The sequence below is a fragment of the Gymnogyps californianus genome, chromosome 1, assembly GCF_018139145.2.
Source record: "Gymnogyps californianus isolate 813 chromosome 1, ASM1813914v2, whole genome shotgun sequence".
NCBI classification, from domain to species: Eukaryota; Metazoa; Chordata; class Aves; order Accipitriformes; family Cathartidae; genus Gymnogyps; species Gymnogyps californianus.
Genome location: NC_059471.1, coordinates 67,436,666 through 67,446,833, shown reverse-complemented (window position 1 = coordinate 67,446,833; position 10,168 = coordinate 67,436,666).

Below are 10,168 nucleotides of genomic sequence, written 5' to 3'. Positions count from 1 at the left end.
CTGCTGGAAACAGTGTTGATAACACAGGGATGTTTTGGTTATTGCTGAGCAGTGCTTACACAGAGTCAAGGCCTTTTCTGCTTCTCACCCCACCCCACCAGCGAGTAGGCTGGGGGTGCACAAGAAGCTGGGAGGGGACACAGCTGGGACAGCTGACCCCAACTGACCAAAGGGATATTCCATACCATATGATGTCATGCTCAGCATATAAAGCTGGGGGAAGGAGGAGGAAGGAGGAGATGTTCAGAGTGATGGCGTTTGTCTTCCCAAGTAACCGTTATGCGTGATGGAGCCCTGCTTTCCTGGAGATGGCTGAACACCTGCCTGCCGATGGGAAGCAGCGAATGAATTCCTTGGTTTGCTTTGCTTGCACGTGTGGCTTTTGCTTTACTGATTAAACTGTCTTTACCTCAACCCACGAGTTTTCTCACTTTTACTCTTCCAATTCTCTCCCCCATCCCACCAGGGCAGGGAGTGAGTGAGCGGCTGTGTGGTGCTTAGCTGCCGACTGGAGTTAAACCACGAGACCAGTTCTCAGTGGTTCTGAAACAGTGATATTATCATAGAATCATAGAATCATTCAGGTTGGTAGGGAGCTTTAAAGATCATCTAGTCCAACCTCCCTGCAATAAGCAGGGACATCTTCAACTAGATCAGGTTGCTCAGAGCCCCGTCCAACCTGACCGTGAATGTTTCCAGGGACGGGGCATTCACAACTTCTCTGGGCAACCTGTTCCAGTGTTTCACCACCCTCATCGTAAAAAATTTCTTCCTTGTATCTAGCCTGAATCTACCCTCTTTTAGTTTAAATATCTCAGTAGAGGACCAAGTTTGAAACATTATGAAATGCAGAACAAAAAAATGAAATAAAATATGAAAATTAGGAGTTGGTGCTAACCTCTAAGATAAAAGTCTTGGCTGGGGAAGAAAAAAAAAGATGCACAGGAAGTGTGGGGGTTGGAAGAGAAGAAAATGCTCTTGTTGGGGGTGGGTGACGGTTAAGAGCAGCCATAGTCACAGGGAGCTGGTCTGAAGTGTAGAGAGGACCTGTAATCTGCAGGATCTTGGAGGGGCCCAGGGAACGCTCTGTGAAGGTGAGGAAACAGGCACAGAAATGCACATAGAGTATGTTATTACTTTGTTAGCATCTATCTAGTTCTTACATTGTCAAAGCAGAGTACATCATCTCAGGTTGCTCTGTAATGTCTGTGTGTTATGTGCTGCTTTCTTGTGTTCTCCTGAAAAGTTAGCTCGTCTGAGCAAGCTATTTCTGGGACTGGAGCTCTGAGAAATGGTTGCTTGAGCTATGCTGGGAGGCTACAGCAGTGCTGCTCCAGTGGCGCTGCTCAGGTGGGCTCCAGTCCTGTTTCTGCAATGGGAAGCTGCTCTAACATCACCGCTCATGAAGTAGCTGGTCTTTCAAAGAGAGCGTCCTTATGGATAGACTCCAAAGTTTTGCTCCTTCACTGGGAGTGATGTAGGCATGTGGGCAAATAGATAGGACTGACCCATGGTGCTCTGAACAGCAAGATCTTTGTGAACTGGCATCTGAGGCTTAAAAATTATTTTAGGTGTGAACAGGGGAAAAATTGAATTTTAAGTAGTTTCAAATAATACATAAGTTTCTCTTTCAAATTCAAAACTAGTAATGAGCAAAACTACTCTAATGGTTAAGTGGTGTTGATATACCTACTGCCTTGCTAACAGTACTTACAACACTTGTGAAGTTATGGAGAGTCGGTTAAAACAAACTGCTTTACAAATTTGCACTCTAGTATCTCAAATCTTGAGAGGAAGGGGAGGGCTCCACGGTCATATTAAAACTTTCTCACTTCGTGGAAGTTTCTGTATTTTTATCTACAGTGAGAACCTTCTGTCTTTGTTTTGTTCTAAAAATACCTATAGGTATCATATGCTGGTGCTAGCACATAGCTTCCTCCTGGCTGCTTTTAAATTACTGTTTCTGAGTCAGTTTGATGCTTGCACATGTGAACCTGATCCAGTTAGAGTGGGTGTGTTCGCTTTGAGTTTGTACATGAAAAGTTTTCTTTGAAATTGGAAAAACGTCCTTGTTTCTGGCTTGAGTATTGTAACTGAAGTGAGGCCTCTGAAACAGAGGCATGTGTTGAGGTGGGAGGGGTTCCCTGAAATGCCCTGGGAGCAGGTGTCAGTCTTTGTGGGAAGGTTTCAGAGACAACCCCTAACTCAGCTGTTTTGTCCAGATAAGTGGAAAATGAGAGTGACCTTCTACTGCCCTCATTTTGAAGCTTTTTCTCTTGGTCCCTGCAACCCCAAACCCACGTGGACTCTTGTTTCCAACCCTGTGTATAAGCACCGCAGACCTGCCAGGGTGCAACCCTTGGCAGTCCCCACTTTACAAAGGCAGAATATCTGAATTGCTCCTGTGGTGTGACTCGCTCTCTGCTGCCTGCAGCATGGCTAAGCTTTGGGGTAGGGAGATGGAAAAAGGTGTTATTTTGATTTTGAATGGGTCTAAAAAAAGTGAATCTGGAAATGGACTGAACTTGATCAACTGGGAGCATCCATGGCATGCACAGAAGTGGAGAAGGATGGAAAGTGAAGCAATTGGCTTTTTCATGTCTCCCAACAGCATTCTTCAATTATCTTACAGAATTCTTGCCTTTTCATATAGAAATGGTATAATCTCTTCTACTTCTAGTCTCAATAGCATGACATTACTTTCTGTATCCGATCTTCTGTTACTTGATTGCCCACCATGAACTGCATAAGCTGTCAAGGAAGCAATCTGCAATTAAACTCAGTGTCTTTATTTAATTTTTCTCTTTCTTATTTTAGCTTGGCTTACACAACCGTGCTGTAAATCAGTCCTGCCTCTTCCACAACATCTTTCATCCTGTTAGTCACTGTCAAGCAAGTTTGAAAGGTAAGCAGAGGTCTCCAATAACGAAGTTAGTTCCTACAAGTTTTGTGAAAGTCAGTGGCAAGATTAGAGACCTGGATGAGTGCCCCTTTTCCCCTAAGGAAGGCTGCAGCCTCAGCTAAGTACTTATCTGCTCCATTTGGCCTGCCAGCAGTCCAGTGAGGGTGTGTATGGCTCAGGATCGCAATCAGAGGATGTGTCAGGAGGCTTCAAGGACATGGGAGGACAGGGACTGAAGGTATTGTGGAGAAAGGGAAGCTGGGGCTTGGCAAATCGTTTGTGAGGGCACAACGGTTCAGTCCGTAAGAAACCAGCCTTGGTTGGGTCTGCTGCTTGTAGAACACTCTTCTTCCTGTGGCTATCTAGATGATACAAACCTATTGCTGTTTGGGTCTTTTTTCTAAAATAAAGAATCTTGGTATTTATATTTGTTCTCTGCAGCAGGTTTTGATTCATTGCAGTGATGATGAGTGAGTCCCATTGATTGTATCAGAATAACCAAGATCACATTTGGCTTTGGTTTTTCCAAGAGTTTAATTTTAGAAGAGTGGCCTCTTTCATGCTGATTTCACTCTTTCATACATGCAGTATTACTCCCTTATGGCTATGGGAGGTGCCAAAGATGAGCTTAAGGATGTTTAATCCTTCTTGCTCAGAAGCCAACAAAGAGAAACCTGTTTTAAGGAAATGAAGAAAATACAGTTTTCTTTTGCTTTTTCGTGCTGCTCACAGTAAAATGTAAAGCATTCAGGATAAGTTTTTATACTTAGAAATAAATAAATGCTTGCACCACAAAAGGCAACTTTTATTACAAAGCTATGCTACTGACTACAATTAGGCTCCTCTTTATGTAAGTTTAAAGAAATTGTATGAGTATGTGTAGAAGTAAGACTTAGCCCTAAGAGTTATTTTCTGCTTCATTAAGATTTTCTTTTGAATCTTATATTCCTTAGATTTCTCTTGAGAAGCACTTGAATCGATTATGTTATCCAGTATGCAAAGTAATATGCCTCCTCTCCTGTGGTGTCTATGTAGCCATAGTCCCAAAATAGTAAAGGTAGTGAGCCAAGCTACATGTACTGGGAGGCAGATGAGATGCTCTTGGCTTGCTTTGCCATCAGTCTAGATTTTGCCGTTTTCTTGGAAGTTTCCGTTGTCAGTGGAGCAAAAACAATAATTCAGCTGACCAAACACAGGTGCCTGCATTAGGGGGAGCTGACTGGCTCTGGGGACTCCATTGGCTGGTTGTGTTAATTAAATTTCTACTGACTAGGTGAGACCTTAAGCACCTATCTCATAGTTACCCAAATGTATGTGTCTTAATATCGAATGGAGCCTACCCTAGGACCTCGATTAATTTCTCCGCATGTAGGAGTGTAGTTAAATTTGAGTATTATCTCAGTTGCTGTAGAGTATCTGTGACATCTGTATGGGACTAGTCTGCTGAAGAGCCTTGCCCTCCTGGTCTGGGGTTGGGAGGCCAGATGAATTCACAGCAATACCTGAATTGACACTAGATGCTCATGTTTAGGGAGGTGAACCCCATCCTGTCTGTCTACACGTGCGCTGGGTATCTAGGTTCCCAAAATAGTCCATAAAGTCCTCTTTGTAGTGGGACTTAGCAGCCTAGCCTTTTTAAAATATCTTCTCCCTCTAGCCCTCCATTTCCCAGAACTGAAAGATGTAGAGGGATAGCTCAGGTGTGTATGTTTTCATGCTCAGGGCTGCAGCAGACCAATCTGGAACCAAAAAATTATTTTGCATGCTGTAACGGTAGCCCTTACTGTTCGACACAGCACAGGTATGGGAGCAGAAAGCAGTCAGATAGTTGGATGCAGAGAGAAGGGAGGAAGCAGACCAGAACATGCTTGTGAACCGTAAGTAATGCAACACACACGTGCTCCAATATTTTAAGAACTTTGGGGCTTGGGGCATAGTTTTGATCAGTCTGACATTTCATTTGAAGTAAAAATACTGGTATTTACTTGAAATGTGCATGCTGTGTATTATAGGAATGTGCCTGCTTGGTTAAGAGTTTGCTCTCTGGACTTTGGGACAGTGAAGTAGTGAGTAATGTGAAAACTTTATCCGTTGACTATAAGACTTAGCACGTATTGCACGGACTGTAGCTTGAAGAGCTGTACAGCTTGTTACTCATCTCCCTTAACTGTGAAGAGGACTGCTCACCACTGCAGTTCATCATCAGCATGGACAAGAAAATCCATAATGTGTTTTCTGGTTAGCTAACGTGAAATTCAGTTTGTTGGCATTTCTTCTTAAAGAAATATGGACTTTGATTATTCTGTTACTAAGATGCAATGTTTGAAACAATCATATACTGAAAACAACTTTTGCTTTTCTCAGGTCACCATACCACACGGATGCAGCCTTCTTACACCAAGATGTTGTACCTTGGCACTTGTACCCTTCAGTTCCATAAAGAAATGGAATCAATGGCTGTGTGAGATGCAACGCATGCAAAACAGAAAATAGCTGAAAGGAATGTAAGTACGTATGCTTCAACTTTTGATTTCCTTGAAAAGCAGTTTTGTAGCATCTTTGGAATGAGTTTTTGTTGCGTTTTTTTTTCCCTCCCCATGTTTATTATTGTCACTATCATTACCCTCTGAAGGTTGTCTTTTAACTCCTATCATTGCTGTTGCTCTGAAGCTTATAGGTTTTCAAAGATGTGATGATAACAGTATATGCAGATTCTATTTTCTTGTACGGTTTTGCTGTTCTGCTGAAATGGATGAGAATTTCATTTCAGAGGATGAAAACAGTATTTTTCACTAATCATCCACTTTACTGAGATGCTAAACTTAATCCCTTGAATCTCTTGCCACGGCTTGTTTTTATTTATTTATTTAGCTTCCAAAATAAAAAGCTGCTTTAATCACTTTGCAGTCCTTATACTGAACCTTGCATACCGAACCATGCATTAGCATGCATGTCAGAGAAGCACTTCACCATTTCATGGAAACTTTTTAGCAAAAAAAAAAAAAAAAAGAACACGTTCCCACGACAAGTAGACAAAAACTCACTGTGTTATCTAAATATTAGATAGATGGCAACAACTGTTCTTGCAGGTGCGTTTGGTATTTTGCATAATCACATTTGCATTTTGACAGATTTGTGCTCATGGTGTGAATCCCCTCTTCATTTTGCATCCCTAGACACTTGTGTTGCGTAGGAGTGAGAATTGAGCATGCTTTTTCTTGTGACTGACTATTGAGCCTGTGATTTGTTCAGGGGGGCCCTATGCACTCCCATTTTAAGACAGCACTGGCTACTGCAGAAGTTCCTAACCTGAGGTTCCAAGCTGGTTTTGGTTTCTTTGTTTTAGTGCCAACTTGCAGATTTAAAAATGCTCTGATGTGACAAATAGTGATGCACATCTCTGCATCTTATAAATAAATAAATATTGTGGTCACTGGTGCGCAGTGACAGGACCAGAAGCAATGGGCACAACCTGAAACACAGGAGGGTTCGTCTGAACATCAGGAAACACTTTTTCATTGTGAGGGTAACTGAGCACTGGCACAGGTTGCCCAGGGAGGCTGTGGAGTCTCCCTCCTTGGAGATATTCCACAGCTGTCTGGACACAGTCCTGGGCAACCAGCTCTCGATGGCTCTCCTTGAGCAGGGGGTTGGACCAGGTGACCTCCAGAGGTGCCTGCCAACCTCAACCAGTCTGTGATTCTGTGAAATACTATGTTCGGTCAAAGACCGACTAATTCTCACTGAGGCTAAATAAGATCACATCTTCCTTGTACAACAGTCAGAGACGATTTTGACCCAGGAGAGGCTGTTCATCTTGACTATCTGTATCAAGGCAATTAGTTGTGCGAGCAGAACCTGATGGTCCTCAGCACATAGATGGGGAAGGAAGCCCAGTGAATATGAAGAACTCTTTACAATTGACTATGATATATCAAACAATATATAAAACTCCTTTTCAGGAAGAGGAGAAGCCTAATGAAACATTAACTAAATCTGCCAGTAGAGATTACATAAGTGAAATAGATGGCTGGAGGGATGCTGGCTTATGTTTAAAAATAAAGAGTGTTAGTGAAAGGATATTTCATTGCAAACTAATTTCTTCAGCTCCAGTTTGCGCTGCCTTGCTTGTGCTAGTACGTGGGAATAAAAATCGTTATACTTTTAGCAGGTATAAGTAGTCTATAAGAACAAAATACCTTATTTCCATTTTGTTCCCTTACGAAAGAGGAGTTCCTTGGCACACCTGTAGCTAGATGAAGATTAACTGTTGAAATTGCAAGACTTTGATTTAAAAGCTGCTCTCCTGCCCTCTAGTGTAACTGTACAAGTCTCGAATCAGCTGATGGGTTTGTGTGTGTGTGAATTTCTGCTGTCTTTTGGAAAACTGTGTCCTGGTTTCAGCTAGGACAGAGTTAATTTTCTTCCTAGTAGCTGGTATAGTGCTGTGTTTTGGATTTAGTAGGAAAATAATGTTGATAACACTGATGTTTTTAGTTGTTGCTAAGTAGTGTTTATACTAAGTCAAGGATTTTTCAGCTTCTCATGCCCAGCCAGCAAGAAGGCTGGAGGGGGCACAAGAAGCTGGGAGGGGACACCGCCAGGACAGCTGACCCAAACTGGCCAAAGAGCTATTCCATACCATATGACATCATGCCCAGTATATAAACTGGGGGAGCTGGCTGGGAGGGGTGGATCGCTGCTCGGGAACTAACTGGGCATCGGTCAATGAGTGGTGAGCAATTGCATTGTGCACCACTTGCTTTGTATAGTTTAATTCTTTTAGTATTACTATTGTCATTATTATCATTATTATTGTTTTTCATTCCTTTCTGTCCTATTAAACTGTCTTTATCTCAACTCACGAGGTTTTTTTTTTCCTGATTCTCTCCCCCATCCCAGGGGTGGGGGGGCAGTGAGCGAGCAGCTGCGTGGTGCTTAGCTGCTGGCTGGGGTTAAACCACGACAAACTGAAAACTTACAAATTGATCCTTAGTCTAAGTCGAAAATGACACTGGGAGATTAAGAGGTGTTTTGAGCTTTCAATAGTTACCTGCAGAGTTAAAACACTTTTCTTTTTCATAAGCATTATTGCATATTCTCCCTTCCCCTTCCCCTTCCCCTTCCCCTTCCCCTTCCCCTTCCCCTTCCCCTTCCCCTTCCCTTCCCCTTCCCTTCCTGTTGTTGTTGTTGTTGTTGTTGTTGTTGTTGTTGTTGTTGTTGTTGTTTGTTTTAAAGCAGAATGGCATTTGTAGTTTATTTTCCACTGTAGGTCTAATAAATGTGTGAAGATGTGTATTAGGTAGTGATTTTTTTGAAATGTTTCATATCATTAACTCTTCTATTGATCCAAATTGCTCTATAAGTACCAAAGTAAAATACACATTAGGATAGGTCTCGTTTTGATCGTTTTTTCTTTTTTTTTTTAATGTTTTTTCATTCTTTTATTTATTTACTTATTTAGGGTTTGCTGATGGAAATACCTCGTTAAATTCAAGTCAAACTAGACACTTCACATGTGGTTATGGCTACATATGGTTTAGTCTGGGTTTGCAGAGGTAATTGTAGTGATTGGAGACTGTACCCGTTCTGTCTTTAAAGTTTCTCACAGATCACAAAAATGGCATAGAGTTCACTGTCTTCTCTAGCTTCATTTTTCTAAGTATGTTTACTCATGCAGCCATTATGCCTAGGATCTGGAGTTTCTCTTCTATTTATTTCCAGATTCCTCTCTCCTTGCCTTTTACTCTCCTGCTCCAGTCTTTAGATATGGCTCAGTCTCTCCCTTTTTGGTGGTCCTACATGGCTTTCATCAGGAATAGCTAGCCAGCATTTAATATCCTTTGAAATCCCCAAAGGTAGTCCCCGGCTATTGCCAAAATAGATAGATAGAATGCCATGACATTTTGCACTATGTAAATAATGTAAACATACGAATAATAAGACCAAATGTTAATCACATTTGTAACAATAGGCTCGACTGCAAAAAGAAGATAATTCCTTAGTGAGATGTTGTTAAAATAAAATGTCGCCAACAAATTTGTCATCTAGATCTCCATAGTATGTACCAATGGAAGTTTTTGTGGATGTTTTTTTCTTGGTCTTTATTTTTGATAAACTGTGAAATAATCCTCCAATCCTCAGCCAGACATTGGAAACTTGGTCTTTACAATACTAAGGCTGAAGAGAAATGGCTAACCAATACACAGCAACATAATGTTGCTCTCTCAGTTGGATTTTTATGGACCCTTGTGAGGTTCCGACAGAGACACTTGACCCCTAGCTGTACTTTGGTTCAGGCTGACTAAGGAGCAACAGGCCTCGCACCCTGTGGTGAGCCTGCGAGCTGGAAAGCTCCTGGCTCACGTACAAGGGAGTGAAGGTGCCTCAGAAAAATATTTTGAAAGGTAGTTTCAAAGCTCAAAAATGCAAGATAACCAAAGTACAGAACAAAACACTAGAGCTAAAACAAAGACATCTATCTTGTCTATACTATTGACTAGCACCCAACTACTTCACTCTATAAATATTACCATCAGGATGGGCCCATTTTGGGCTCTCCCTGAATTGCAGCTGGACTGCACGCCAGGTGACTCTCCCTTTGAGCAGGGACGCCTCTCAAGGTTTGAGATCGTTCCTTACCCAAGGCGGAGAGATCCCTTACTCATGACAGATCCTTGGTAAGTGACTGATAGCATGCTGAATTAATGCTAATGAAACATTACTAATCCATGTAGCTGCTCAATATTATTATAAACTTTGTATAGATAATTCCATTACACATAAACTGTTGTCCAAGTCTGAGACTAAGATTGGACCAAGCTGCTGTGGACCTAAGCTCCACAAGGAGTTTAGAAAGCAAGGGGGTCCACTCTGAACCTCGTGACTCAACGGGAGGGTCTTCCTTACCCTTTTGCATCTCTGGTCTCTGTGTGAATCGTTCTAACTCTATTCTAACTCAATTTTCCTTTTTATGTTTCTTCCATGCAGTAATTAATAAGGTGAACCTTGCTATCAAACTTACTGAACCTTGTTAAACCACTGTTAAACTTTGTTAAATTCCATCAAATTTCTTGAACTCTGTCAAATTATTATTTTACCTCAATAAAACATATTGCTGCTTCTCTCTTTTGACTGAGGTGCATTCCACTCATCCACGACAGAGGCTGAGCATTGATACGGTTCTGCAGTATAAAGGCAGGTTCATTTTAGCCTGGTTTATTTGATATTCTTTGCCTAACACCCAAGAAAACGCAAAGATGCTGC